Source organism: Mirounga leonina, unplaced genomic scaffold (genome assembly GCF_011800145.1).
Source record: "Mirounga leonina isolate KUSES-001 unplaced genomic scaffold, KU_Mleo_1.0 Mir_363, whole genome shotgun sequence".
Classification (NCBI taxonomy): domain Eukaryota; kingdom Metazoa; phylum Chordata; class Mammalia; order Carnivora; family Phocidae; genus Mirounga; species Mirounga leonina.
The window spans coordinates 791,348-807,192 of record NW_023270707.1 but is presented as its reverse complement, the minus strand read 5'-3'; the positions used below and the strand labels follow the sequence as shown (position 1 = coordinate 807,192).

Below are 15,845 nucleotides of genomic sequence, written 5' to 3'. Positions count from 1 at the left end.
TTTTCTGGTTTTCTTCCTGTTACTGATTTCTAGTTTCATACCCATTGTAGTTGAAAAAGATACTTGATATAATTTCAATCTTAAGTTTCTTAATTTTTGTTGCGTTCTGTTCTGTTAATATTTGCCTTAAATATTTATGTGTTCCAATGTTGGTTGCATATATATTTACAATTGTTATATTCTCTTGACCCTTTTATCATAATATAGTTATGTTTTTAGTCTCTTGTGACTAATTTTGACTGAAGGTTTCTTTATCTGAAACATATATAGCCATTACTATGCATTTCACTCTCTTTTGATTATCATTTGCCTGGAATATCTTTTTCCAGTCCTTTACTTTCAGCCTATATGTGTCCTTAAAGCTAAAGTGAATCTCTTGTTGGCAATATATTGTTGGATCTTGGGGGTTTTTTGTTATTTTTGTTTTGTTTGTTTTTTGTTTGGTTTGGTTTGGTTTGGTCCACCCAGCCACTCTGTGTCTTTTGATTGGAGAATTTAATCCATTTACATTTAATTTTTGATAGATAAAATATTACTAACTTTTGATAGGTAGGAAATTACTATTGTTATTTTGTTAATTGTTTTCTGACTGTTCTCTTAATTCCTTTGTTCTTCCTCTCTTGCTGTCTTCCTTTGTGATTTATTTTTCTGTAGTGATATGCTTTAATTCCTTTCATTTTATCTTTTGTGTAGCTACTATAGGTTTGTTCTTTGTGGTTACCATGAAGCTTACATAAAACATCTTATAGCTATAACAGTCTCTGTTAAGCTTATAATACCTTATCTTCAATCTCATACAAAAACTCTACTCTTTTAATTCTCCTTCCCCCACATACTCTTATTATTGAAGTCACACTTTACATCTTCTTATATTTTATATCCATTAATAAATTATTGTAGCTATAGTTATTTTTTATAATTGCTTTTTAAACTTTTATACTAGGGATAAAATTCTTTATACACACAATAACAGTATTAGCGTATACCGAATTTCACTATATATTTCCTGTTACTAGTGAGCTTTATACTTTCATATATTTTCATGTCATTCTTAGTGTTCTTTCACTTCAACTTGAAGAACCCCCTTTAGCATTTTTTTGTAAGGCAGGTTTAGTGGTGATAAATCTCCATAGCTTTTTTCTCTTTTCTTTTTTTTCTTTGGGAATGTCTTTATATCTCTTTCATTTATGAAGGATATTTTTGCTGGGATTAGTATTCTTGGTGGCAGTTTTTTATATACCTGTCATTTACAATATAAATAACAGGTATATCAGTGATCATTCATTTTTGGCAAAACTAAATCTGAGAGATGTGCTTTTAGATCTGCCTCTACTACCAGGGAGTGAACTCTCTGAGTCTCAGTTTCCCCACCTCTGTATAGGAAGTATGGAGAAATAAATTGTCCACAAGATGCTTACTTGATTTAAAGTCTTATGAATCCTGGAACAACATATATAGAGACTGATGCACAGATTTCACACATGCCTTATAGTCATGGTGTGAGAGCCTATAAATTCAAGGATTCACTACTATTTTCATAGCCTCTGACATAGTATTGTTCAATTACAGTAATACGGGAGAAGTGAGTGTCTGGGGAAAAATAAAAAAGAAATGTTATATTTTCTAATGCATTTGACAAGATGGAAAATACAGTAGTATTAAGAGAAGGTTAATAGCTCTGAAAGAATACATGGAACGAACCCAGTGTGAAGTAGATAGAAATGTAAGCAAATTTTTAAAATATTAGGCAATTAAGAACTCTAGGAAAAACAAAGAGTTGTTATAAGAGAGGAAATGTAATAGTGGTGTGCTAGTTGGTTAATAATTAACAATATTTATGCAATAGTAATGATGTAAATAGTAAATATTAATTTTAACAAAAGTAAATGTAACTATACCTATAGAAAGGAGGGGGGCAAGTGAGGGTGGTAGTATAAGAGAATTAATATATCTATTATAATAGGAAACAAATAATGTTTAACATTTGTACAGAGCTAGATATAGCAGTTCAATCGTGTTAATTGGCAATATAGAGACAAACATCAAAAGAAGCAGCTGAAGAATTAAAAAGGAGCATCTCTGGAAATAAGGACTATTGTGGAAGGGATGGACAGGGGCCAGCTACTTTTCACTCTAAGACTTGAAGAACTCTTTAACTTTCTAAACTCCCTGAAGGTGCTTTTTATTGTAAGCCTTGAAGAATAAGTTTACTTCATAAATTAAAATAATATATTTAAAAAAAATCTATTATAAATAATGTACATTCATTTCTGCCATCTTACAATGTGAATTTTTGGTGTAATCATCATCATCATCATCATCATTATCATCATTAATAATATTTGTTGAACAACTCACAGACATATAAAAAATTTCCACATTTATCATCTCCATTCATCTTCATTAACCTGTGAGTTGGGTAGAACATATTTCAATATCTTCCCATTTTATCAATAAGGAAATATAGATAATGTGATTTGCCCAAGGTTAAATAATTAGTAAGTGGTAAGCCAGTAAATAGGCAATGATAAGCCCCAAATTCTGAACTTCCATTTTCCAAACTTGGGTTCTTTCCTTCATAACTATGTTCCTTCATAATCATTCACTGGTAACATAGAAATTAATAGTTATATTTTAATTTACCTTGGAAAAGTATAAGAAGAACTTTTCATGGAGTCCTCATGCTAGAACCTCAAAGTGTTACCCAGTTCTTTTGGGTAAAAAAAGTATTTTTATTTTCCTTATATCTTTTTTTTTCCTTTCTCCTTTATTCTCTCCAAAATCCTTGCCACAAAAATGTACTGGCAATTGATGTCATGAATTTTCTAAAAAAATCACTTTGGAGAACTTCATTATTTCTATTATTACAACTACTATTAATAACAATAATAATCACATTGTGCCCTTCTCCAGCACCTCTCATCCAGGGATCTCAGAATGCTTTTCAAACATTAATTAAAAATCCTCTCGTTATCCCTGTGAGTTCCTAGGGCAAGGAGAGAGGAGGAAATCGTATCTACTCTGACATTAATTAAGCTCTCCCTTGGCTTGCAAACTAGGTAAATAGCTTTTCTTCCCCCCATTAACAAACAAGCCGGCTCTCTGTGATGATTATCACAGATGTTCACAAGTGAGAGGAGAAATTACTTCTGCTGGGCACTGAGGAGAGGGACTGACATACTTGCCAGACTTGGCTTCTGAGGTTTTGCTTTCTAACAGTGGTTTCCAGAGCTGGGCAATCAGCGGCATGGCCTTAGGAGCTTTGCAAATATGCCTGCAACTGGGCCATTTACACTCCTTTCCCCACAGTTCTGACTAAGGTATGGAGTAGGACTCAGGAATCTGAATTTTTTTAAAACTTTTTAAATACAGTTTGAGAATAATTATTTTAAGTGACATGTTCATTATTAATTTCTTTCAAATACTGAAAGTGTCTTTTCCTGTGTTTTGCTTTCTTACCTGGTTAGTAGTTTGGGATATGTATGTCTAGACCAGAGTTTCTCAAAATCCATGGATTTTTTTGTTTTAATCTAAAATACCTAGGAAACTTGTTAATGATACAGATGTATTGGAACACATAGTTCTTATATACATTTATGTTTCTCTCAGGGATATAAAGTCTGCTTCTACTCCAAAAAAAAAATGAACAATGTTATAGCAGAGGGCATGAGAATATAGGACCCTTGGACCTATGGGCCCCCAACACTGTGAATATAAGGTGTGTGTGGCTACTGTGTGTCAGCTTCTATGTACGTTATTCCAGGATTCATAGGACTTTAGTTCTAGTAAGCATTTTGGGGACAGTTTATTCTTAGCCTACTTATACAGAGGTGGGGGAATGAATCTCAGTTCATTACAGGAGTTCATACTCTTGCAGATCACCACACAGCCCACTGGTGGTAGGTGCAGGCCTGAAAGCATGTCTCCCAACTCAGCGTCCAGAGCTCCAGGGCTCATCACCAGACCACCTCAGTGCAAACTTGTCTCTTGTTTGTCATTCTGAGTCCCCTGTTTTTAACAATATTGGTTAAAAACAGAAGCCTGATGTTGAAAAATGTGATTCTCCAAATCTCTATAAGAGTAAGAAAAGGAAACAAGCTAAGACGTTTGCCTTAGTGGTGAACTGTGTTCCTTCCCTACTTTGTGTCTCTTTTTCTTATTCACTAGCTTCTGCAGATGTCTCTGCTGGCGGCATGATAGAGACTAAGCTGATGGATAAGGAGGCTGAAGTGGCTATTCAGAGGACTAGAGATGTTTGAGTGTAACTTGAAAGACTGCCAAAAAAAAATCATAGCGCTGGGGCGCCTGGGTGGCTCAGTCATTAAGCATCTGCCTTCAGCTCAGGTCATGATCCCGGGGTCCTGGGTTCGAGCCCCGCATTGGGCTCCCTGCTCAGCGGGAGCCCTGCTTCTCCCTCTCCCACTCCCCTGCTTGTGTTCCCTCTCTCGCTGTGTCTCTCTCTGTCAAATAAATAAAATCTTAAAAAAAAAAAAAATCATAGCACTTAGTCTACATTTTATGTCCAAGAGTCTATAAACCTTTCAGAGGCCTTTTCTTCCAGAATATTCCCTGGGACAATTTGGTTAGTTCCACTGTTACAGGTGGAGACACAGGGTCAGTTATTCATTTTTAAGATACCCTATGTCATTAGCAAGTCTGGAACAGGAGATACCAGGGATCCCTTCACCTCATGGATGATTGGTCACCTGCTTTAGTGGCCTGTGGTCTGGTCTTTCTTCATTGGATAATGGTGAATAGCAGGGGACTTTGGGTGTGTGGGTAGGGAACACCCAATTTTGTGTTCCCTAGATAAGGAAGAGGAGAAAGAGGAAAAGGTGCTAATTAACTGAGGAACCACAATGGGAGTAACTGCCTTTTCTCATCACTTTTCATCCTTGCAAGGATATTGTGGGCAAGTTCTATCAGTTACATTTTACAGATGAGAAAAGCAAAACTCAGAGAATTAGGTTATCTTGCAGAGCTATGAGTGGAATTGAGTCTTACACATCTTTATGCTTTTTGTGCTTTCTTAATACCTGGAAAAATGTTTGCTCACAAAACAAAGACAAGTGTCTCTTACTTCAAAGTCCATACTCTCCCTGTGTACCTCACTGCCTGCCCACACAAAATTTTCTTAGGTTTTTGGTTGAAGTAAATAGAACTTTCTCTCTTTTATCCAATTGCATTAGCACTAACAGCAGTGAATCGCTCAGAAAAGAGAATGCAATCATGACTGTTTTTCATCTATTCCAGAATAAAAAACAAGTGAAGCCAAACACTGGTATGCTCTAGCAGAGCCCTGTGGCCTAATGTCCTGAGCTCAGGTCTACTACTCAGATTCATGGATTTCTAGTCCCTGCCAGACCACTGCTTTTGGTAAACAGAGGGTGAGTTGTTTAATCATTCTGTGCCATCTTTCTTCCTCCAGCAAAGCAGGGTAATTAGTGTTTGTCACCCATGTATGTCAAAGGGGTGTGGTGAGGGTAACCTCGTAATTATGAGTTTCTGGGCAAATATAAAAAACCCACATGGTGGTAATGTCACCACTCATCCCAGGTTGGAGATTGGCTTGTTGGGTTGGAGAATTTGCAACCCAGCAAATGCTTGCCACTTGGTGGTTTACAAGTTTGGAATGTTAGAACTGGAAGAAATTCCTAGAGTTACCTAGTATGAACCCCATAGTTTGCAGCTGGGAAGCAAATCTAGAGGGGTGCAGGGATTTCATCAGGTCACAGTGAACTTGAGATAGGCAGGGATTCGAACCCAGGTCTCCTGATTCCTGCCTAGGCTCCCATTTCCCTCCTCTGTCTTTACCTGTCCTGCTACTTTTGGGGAGGATCCTGACCCCCGTCTGGAGAGAATGGCTACAGCTGAAAGCAGGCCTGGGATACAACTGCCGGAGGCTGCCTTTCAGGTCTGGCACACACCATTCACTTTCAGCTGAAAACCTCATTCAAATACGACTGGGCGAGCCAGGCAAACCAGATGGGTAATTGCCTGGAGTGTGTAGGGAGATGGTGGAGAGTGTGGTTCACTGAGTACCCAAGGAGGTTTGGCACACTATGATTTCCAGCCATCCAGAATGTGAATGGCTAAACCCCAGTGGTCTGATCCTGTCAAATTAGTTTTATTTAACAGAGCCATGCCTCTGAGCTAAGCTGTGCTCTGTACTTTGTTATGCATAAACTTGCAGAGATGAAATTTAGTTGGGAAGTTGGAAAGATGGATGTTAGAGAAACTGTACAAATAGTTGTGTCATTACCTTTATGAGAAAATCATTAAATCCTATTTCCTTCCTTCTTTCACATTTTTCCTCCTTCCACACATATTTATTTAGAGTCAACTATGCTCTAGATAATGTAGGCTCTAGATATAGTGGCAAAAATATATATAAGGTTCTTGACTTAGAGAGAGATGACAGATGAAAAAAGAAAGTAAACAATAACAAAAAATGGGCAAGAGAGTTTCAAAAGTGATGAGTGCTGTGAAGAAGCTAAAGCAGGATGGTATATTGCAGGATGATGGTGCCTCCGTGAAGATAGAGGGTGAGCTGTAATAAAGGCCAGCCACACAGAGCTCTGCAGAGACAAGAACAAGTGCAAAGGCCTTGAGGCAGAGAGAATTTGGTGAGTTTGAGGAATAAAAACAAAGCTATTAGAGCTGAAGTATGAGATTGGGAGAGAGCACTAGGTCCTGAAGCTAGAAAGGTGGAACTGGGTCATGTCATATTGGTTCTTATAGGCAACAGGAAGGACTTTAGATTTTATTCTAAGTACCAAGGGAAAGAAATGGTGGGCTTTAAGTGTGTGTGTGTGTTGTGTTACGTGAAAAGATTTATGTTTTGAAAAGATATTTCAGCAATGGAAATGATAGTGGAAAAGATAGTTCCAGCAATGGAAATGACCTCTCTTGTAGATTAGAGCAATCATGCAGGTGATAATGATTGCAACTGGAAGTGGCTGGTGCAGGGGAGATAAAAAGGAGTGGGTAGGTTTAAAATCTATTTTGGAGTTGAATCTGAAGTAATTTGTTTAGGGATTTCATGTGAGGGAGGAGAATGAGGGGAAGAGAGGAATTGAAATGATGCTAAATGTTGTACCTGAGCACCAGGTGGTTGGTGGAGATATTGACAGGGAAGGAGTTCAAAAGTGCACATTGGGGATAAAAATCAAAGGAATCAAGCTTCTGTTTGGCCATATTGGGATTAATGAGATGATTAGATATTCAAGTGGAAATGTCAATCATAGAATTACAGTTAATTACAGCTTAGAGTTTAGAGCTCAGTGGAGAGGTCAGTGATGGAGATACAAATTCGATAGTCCCCACAGATGGTATTAAAATAGTGGGAATATATAAAAGCTCACCAAGGAAAATACTGGAGATGGAGAATAGTGGAGCTTTGGAGGATCTCTGGGGCACTCCAGCTTTTCAGTTTTGAACTGAAGGGGCGGGCCAAAAAAAGAGACTGAGCAGAAGTGATTCAGATATAAGGAAAAAAACAGCAAAATGTGGAGTCACATAAATTAAGGATGTGTTTTAAGGAGGATTGAGTGGCTGACAGTGTCTAATTTTGCCAATAATTTGAGTAAGATTAAGAATTATAGCTGCCAAGTAAATTTGGAAACGTGGTGGACTTTGGTGATGATTTCTAATAACCTTGACAAGAAGAATCAATTGTGTAGGAAAAAATAATGGGCTAAGGAGAGATGGCATGGCAGGAAGTAAAGACTGGGCCATAAATAAGCCATTCAATAACTTTTGCTATAAAAGGAGCAGAAAAGTACTCCAGAAACTGAAGGAGGACCATGGGGTCGGTCAAGGGAGGTTGTATGGGGGTCAATAGCAATGATGATACTATGACATCAAGAAGAATGTGTATGTGTTGATGGGAATGATTCAGTAGAGAGGGAGAAATTGATTACCAGGAACTGAATGGATACCCTGAAAAGTAGAAAAAGAATGGTGCCTAGAGCACAAGTTTAGGGGTACACAGGGAAGGCATACTTCATTATAATGGAGGGACAGCCAGAGACTGTGGTAACAGATCCAGGACTTGGTAGTGGTAAGATAAGGCAGTTTCTCTTTAGTTGCCTCCTTTTTCTCAAATATGAGACAATATCACTAGCTGAGAGTATGTGTGTATATGGGTCTTTGGGGAATAGTTGTGCTGAAGGTTGGAGGAGAGAGAAGATATTAAAAGTCCATTTTGCTAAGTAGGTGAGTGAATGTATTCTGGAAGTATATTTGAATTATTGAGAGACCCTTTGACTCTCTGGTTATTATTGTCAAATAATTCTTATCTTGATTTTTCAAATTTAGACCTGACAGCATGTTTCTATGTCTTTTCCTTAGCAACATTCAGCTTTATGGAGAAAAGTATAGAATGACGAGATAGTTGGGTTTAACCAAGGTGGGGATTTATCCAAAGGAGCATGATCAAGGGAAAGTGGGGCAAGAAAGTTGAATGGGTAACTAGTGAATAATTATAATGATAATCCATGGGTTCTAAACCTGAATGGAGGGCAGTACCAACTCGAGAAGTGATAGATTGTAGAAAAGTGACGTATCAGTGGATTTGGATATACTAGGGAGCATAGTAGAATGAATGGATATATAATAATACAATACAATATAATCTTTCTATCTAATAGAAATTTGGAAGGTGGTGCATTTATTTGATGAAAACAGAAAGGATGTGACCGGGTGAGCTGCTTGTTGAAGTGGGGTGCAAGAAAAGACCACACTGAGTGAGGAGGTCACAGACTTGAGGGGTTAGGCTCTTGGACACTTTAAACAACATGGTCATTGGTGGCTCCAGGAATGGCAACTGAAGTATAAAGAAAAAAACGTCGTAGGTATTTTCCATGAATGATGTAGAAAGACCAGAATATTGGGGGAGAACAGCAAACAAACAAGAACAAACAAGAACAGCAACAAAACAACAACAGCGACCAGAGTTAGTGGGTAGTAAAAGCTGGGAGCACAAATATCAAAGGAACATTGACATGGAGATACAGTAAAAGTGATCCACATCATACCAATGAATGATCAGCTTATTTTTAGTGCATTCAGATGATCTTGAAAATTGGAATTCTGTACTTACAGAGGATCCCTTGCCATTAAGAATTTTAACAAATGTCATTTCTGGAAGATGTCCTTGAATCATCATAATTTGCCATGAAATGATAAAGACACCCTAATTTCCTAAGCTGTAAATGCCTTTAATGCAATAAACTCTAAAATTAATGAGTTTGTTAAACTATGTAGTGTAATTATTTCATGTAGTACACCTGCATTCTGTTGATACAAGGCAGTATTTTCCCCAATTTAAATACTGACATGAGGCAGTATTTCTTCAATATCAGTCTCTATGTAATATCCAGTGTATTGTTTCTTGATAACAGTGTTGACCTACCTCTGATTAAAGTTGATACCTTAGAAATAGGTCAGTGATTGCATGTAATGAATACTGTCTTCTGTACTATACAGTCAATATATCTGCTTCTCAACCAAAGTACGAAAGTGAATTCTGTTTAATGCAGTATTTTACTTGACTAGAAAGCTGCTTAGCATGTCAGTCTCATAAAAATCCAATCTCTTTGCAATAAGGAGCAGCTCTCCAATATTGTAACAGCTACAGGGGGACAATAAAGGATGGTACAATTATATTTTCTTACTGGGGGTGACCTCTAGTGTGAAACTGTGGCATTTTAGCATTCCTTGGGGTTTGAATTAACAATGCTTTGCCAATTATGACAAATTCCCTAACCCCCCTCACTGTTTTCAAGATCACAGGTAATTTGTCTTGGTGTTTTCTTGAGCTGTTATTTGATTTTTGAAGTCAAGAAATCTGTCTGCATCTTTTTTTTTTTTTCCTTTTACGTGTTTCGGGTCCCCACCTAGAGGTCTTTACAATTTTACTTTTAAGGTGAGAGATCTCATATTGCTTATGTTAGCCTATTTGACTTCATTCTCAAGCTCACAAGTGCCACATTTCAATAGGTACCTTTTCATAGGTGTCTTTCCTGGACCACTTCTTAAGTTATTGCCTCTCAATTCCAAACCCATCCTTTTATAGCTCTATATCTCTGTGCTGCAGGGTCTGGGGCCCTGCAAACCATATTTCTGCTTTGCCAGCTGCTTCTATATTAGGCTCTGTCAGTAGGGACATTAGAGGGTCTGGATGAGGAAGGAGGGATTTGCTCCTCCCTCTCTACTTCCTGTTCTTAGGATGCTCTCCCCAGCAATGCTGCTTCTCCCTGGCAGCAGGGTTCCTTCCTGTAGATGCGGCTGAATTCACTTGCAGTGTTTTTTAACACCAGCTAAACAGGGTTCCTATTTTCAGAACCTGAGTTTCAGCCTGATGAGATTCTTCTTTTAAGTTTGTAAATTTTGATACTTTTAATTTTTGTAAATTTTGTTAATTTTTATAGATTTTGATACTTTTAATCTCTTCCTTTTGTTTCTCCCAGGCCACAGGGATGGTAGTTGCCTCCTTCAATCACCACATCTTTAATACCTTGGAATTCTCTTACTTTTTTAGTTATCTGGTTACAACTTTATACCTAGTCAGAATTCTTTATATTACATTCCCTCTGCTAAAATAACTGGTATGATTTTCTAATTCCTTAGAAGATCTGGACCTGACTGCTACTCTGCTATCCATTTCTTAATACACACGAAATAAAAACCATACATTTACTAATAGTCTCCAATCCTCACTTCCAAGTTAATTGTTATTTTTAATATGAGAGGCAGTATATCTTTGTAGATAAGAATGGAGGCTGTTGGGGGCGCCTGGGTGGCTCAGATGGTTAAGCGTCTGCCTTCAGCTCAGGTCATGATCCCAGGGTCCTGGATAGAGTCCTGCATCGGGCTCCCTGCTAGGTGGGGAGCCTGCTTCTCCCTCTGCCTCTGCCTCTCTCTCTCTCTCTCTCTGACTCTCATGAATAAATAAATAAAACATTAAAAAAAAAAAAAAAAGAATGGAGGCTGTTGAAATAGGTAGATCTGGGTTAAATGCCCCTTTCTCCTCCGCCACAGTGAAAAAAAGGGAAGGTGGAAAAATGAAGAATGAGTTAAAATTAACTACACATCCACAGTTTTTCTCTCTTTACACATACTCATTCACTCAGTAATTTTTTTTTTTTTTGTATATAGAATACTAATCTTCTATTTTTTTATTTGTTTACCAAGTATGTATTGAACACCTAAAATGAGGAAGGTTGGAAGTTTTTTACTGTATCTTTTGGGGGGAAAGAAAAGGAAATTCAGAGACTCTATTACCAGATTTCAAACCGTATCAAGGGAGATAGGGCAGGAGCTAGTGTGATACAAGGTAGAAAATTATAATAGCTGTGAGGGAGGTATAATCTAAGTGGAGACAAAAGTTTGAATATGGAAACATTTCTTCTAGATGGAAGGTTAGGGATGACTTTGTGGAGAAGGTATTTGAGCTGGGTCCTCCAATGTAGGTAGGAATTAGGTGACCAGGGTTGGGAAGGGCAGGGGAAAACCAAAGCATGGGAGAATTAAGTAGATAAGAAAGTGTTTGAGTAGCTAGGGAACTGCACATAGTTTGTTTTGATTACTGTTAATGGTGCACACAGTTAAAGAGTTGAATCTGCTCAGAGAGGGTCTTTGATGTCAGGCTAAAGAATCTAGACTTTAATATAAAAGCATTAAAAAGTCTTCAAGAGGACGGTAGGAAGAAAGAGAGAAATCAGAACCATTCCAAGGAAAGGCAGTCTAACAGTATTGGAGAAATTTGGTTGTTGTCTGGTGTCTAGAGTCATTTGGATAATATTGCAATGAGAAGAGGTACAGAAAGCTTCCCCTTGGTGGTAGGAAGGGACAGGAGACACAGATATGAAATAAATATGTTGAATTTATAGTACTTGTCCACTGGGTGAATATGGGCAGCTGGGGAAAGGAAGAAACCAAACACCTGTGGAAATTTTGAGCTGGGTTTAGCCATAGGGATAGTGGTTATCCTGGCAGAAATAGAGATTGTGGAGAGGAACAGGAGATGTGGTGCTTTCAGAGAGAAATTGGGATTGATGAATTTAAAGTGTCTATAAGACATTCAGGAAGAATCATCTTGCAGGCTTTTGGAATACAAGACTGTAGACTGGGAGGAAAGTCAGGGTTTGAGATACAGATTTGCATGTCACTGAAATACAAGTCGTAGGCCTATCATGTAATTAGATGAGATCGATAAAAGAACAAACAATGAAGAAAGACAAGGACTAATCCAGCTACACTTGCATCTAGAGGAGGGATTGGCAAATTATGGCCTATGGGCTAAGTCTGTCCTAGTGCCTATTTGTGTAAATAAAGTTTTATTGGAACATAGCCATGTTCATTCATTTGCATATTGCCAGTTACTGTTTTTGCTCTACAAAGTCAGAGTCCAGGAGTTATGACAGATACTATGTGGTCCTCAAAAAATAAAATATTTACTGTCTGACCCTTTATAGGAAATGTTGACTAACCTTTGATTTAGACAGTGGGGGAAGAATTAGAATCCAGAGAAACACTGGTCAGATTTTAAAAAGAAAAGAAAGATGAGTCAAGGAAGGCAAAGAAGAGTTTCAAAAAGACTGAAGGAATCAACAATATGAAATCCAGCAATAGCATTTTCCATAAGATACACAGAGAAAATGATAGGTAATCAAGAAATATTGATTTCATTAGTCCATCCCAGGATGGGGTGGGCCTGGGATGACCAGAACCTTCACACTTCAAGTAGGGTTGCCAGATTGAGCACATAATAATACATGACACCCAGTTAAACTTGAATTTCAGATTAAAACTTTTTTTTTTTTAAGATTTTATTTATTTATTTGCGAGAGAGGGAACACAAGCAGGGGGAGTGGAAGAGGGAGAAGCAGGTTTCCTGCCGAGCAGGGAGCCCGATGTGGGGCTCGATCCCAGGACCCTGAGATCATGACCTGAGCCGAAGGCAGACGCTTAACGACTGAGCCACCCAGGCGCCCCTAAAACATTTTTTAATACAAGTAAGCTCCATATAATATTTGAGACATGGCTTTTCTAAAAAAAAAAAAAAAAAAAGTATTTCTTCTTTTCATGAAATCCAAATTTAACTAATTGTTCTGTATTTCTTCTGGCAAACTCAGCCATGAGCAGCCTCATTCGGGGCTTGCAGGGGACTGCCTGAATGAGGAGGTCTGATGGCAAATCCAGTAGTCCACAGAAGCAGCAATGGTGATGGGAAGAATTGGGCATTTGCTATTCCACTGGGATACTATGACTACTGCCAAGAAGGGGATTGCCACTGAGCAGCTACTAAAATTGCTAGATCCAGAGTTCCTGAAGGCATTTTTGTTTCATGAGTCTGAAGAGGGCACAGTAGGTCAGGGTCAGGGTTTTCTGACTAGCATAGCCCGGAGGGGCAGCCTTGAATCTCTGATTTCATATTCCATACCTTTGTCCATGGTGTAGCTGCTATTCACTTTTAGTAACATTGAATTGAGCCACATGATGACAGCTCTAGCAATATGTGTGCAGTCTACAAATAAGAACTTCATCATTATTTTCAATGATTTAGTAAGAATTATTTGCAAAAATAAATGAGTGAGACTACATCAAACTGAAAAGCTTCTGCATAGCAAGGGGAACCGTCAACAAAATGAAAAGGCAACCTGCTGAATGGGAGAAAAGTATTTGCAAATTTTATATCTGAGAAAGGGTTGATTTTTAAAATATATAAATAATTTCTACAACTCACACACAAAAAAAGAAAAAACAAAAAAAAATCAAGTTAAAAATGGATGGCTCTGAATAGACATGGCCAACAGGTATATGAAAAGGTGCAGTGCTCAACATCACTAATCATTAGGGAAATGCAAATCAAACCACAATGCCTGCTTCACTCCACCCTTGGGCCCACGACCTCCACTAGAAGAAACCACACTGCTCATCATGACTGGCTCTGGCATGTGCATATCTGGCTTTGCTGGGAATGACTCCCCCACCCTTGTCCAGGACATGTTCTTGTCCACTGTCAGGCACCCCTGACACCAGGCATCATTGTGGGCATGGGACAGAAGGACCACTTGGGTGATGAGGCCCAGAGCAAGAGTGGAATCCTAACTTTTAAGTACCCCATCAAGCAGGGCATCATCATCAACTGAGAAAACATAGAGAAGATCTGGCACCACAACTTCTAGAACCCTGAGGAGCACCCTGTGCTGCTGACTGATGCCACCTTGAATGTCAAGGCCAACTGAGAGATGATTCAGATCACATTCCAGATCTTCCATACTTTGCTTAGGTACATGACCATCAGGCTGTGTTGTTCCTATGTGTCTCTGGCTGTACCACTGGTATTGTCATGAGTTATGGGGACCAAATCACCCACACAGTACCCATCTATGAGGGCTACACTCTGCCCCATACCATCCTGTGTCAGGTCCTAGCTGGCTGAGACCTGAAAGACCATCGCATGAAGATTCTCATGGAGCATGACTGCAGCTTCACCACAGTGGCTGAGCAGGAAATCCTGTATGACATCATGGAGGTCTGCTATGTCTTGGAGCAGGAGCTGGGGCCACAGCTACATCCTCCTGCTCCCAGAAGAATAGTTATGAACTATAGTCAGGTGATCACCACCAGCCACAAGCAGTTCTGGTGTCCAGAGGCACTCTTCCAGTCCTTTTTCCTGGGTATGGAGTCCTGTGGCACCCATGGGACCACCTTCAACTCCTTTCAACTCCCATCATGAAGTGTGATGATGACACACTGTACTCTTTTTTTTTTTTTTTAAAGATTTTATTTATTTAAGAGAGAGAGAATGAGAGCACATAAGCAGGGGAAGCAGCAGACAGAGGGAGAAGCAGACTCCCCGCTGAGCAGGGAGCCTGATGCAGGATTCGATCCCAGGACCCTGAGATCTTGACCCGAGCTGAAGGCAGATGCCCAACCAACTGAGCTACCCAGGTGCTCAACACACTATACTCTTACATGGTGGTGTCCAGTGGGACCACCATGTATCCTGGCTCACTGATGGAAACAGAAGGCGTTCATGGCCCTGGCCCTCAGTACAATGAAGATCAAGAGCATCGCTCCTCCTGAGTATAAGTACTCAGTGTGGATGGGGGCTCCCTCCTAGTCTCGCTGTCTACCCTCCAGCAGATGTGGATCAGTAGCAGGAATACAAGGAGGTGGGTCTCTCCGTCATCCTCCACAAATGCCTCTAAATGGACTTCGAGCAGATGCATAGTATTTGCTACATGAGTTAATTCAACAGTGTAAATATGCCCTAGCAAACCTCATGCTAGTCTCATGAAACTGGAATAAGCCTTTGAAAAGAAATATGTCCTTGAAACGTGTATCTGATACTAGCCCTGGACTGTAGAACTTGCTGCTATTTTTGACCTTGTATTCAAGTTAACTGTTCTGTTTGTATGTTTAGTATGCTGTATCTATCTTTGACTTAAAACCTTAATACATGTTGCTCAGTCACATCATGACTGAGGTGAGAACATGTTTATGGAAGACAAATCTATTGGCTTGATGAGAGTCTACCAGACCATGAGTTTCTTGATCTGTGCAGGCTATTAATGTGTAAGAGCTGCCTATTCCAGGATTTCTCTAGAGGCTGGCAAGAGTCCTGAACCGGTTCTCATTTCTGCCCTGCTGGTCTGATAGGGTTGGGAGGTCCAAGCCTTCAAATCTTTTCTTCAGAGCACCATGGGTTATTGCTTGCCTTGAATTGGGAAACAGTTTGCATTTACACATGTAAATGTATGTATTCATCCTTTTAATTTATGTAAAGTGGGGTTTTTTTGGTGCACAATTCTCAAATTTTGGTTTTCTGCTGT

At 39.1% G+C, this 15,845-nt stretch overlaps 1 pseudogene; it reads left to right on the top strand.

Annotated features, from left to right (window-relative positions):
• The first annotated feature begins 13,882 nt into the window (after nt 1–13,882).
• On the top strand, nt 13,883–15,583 carry LOC118027163 (annotated as a pseudogene).
• Nucleotides 15,584–15,845: the final 262 nt, after the last annotated feature.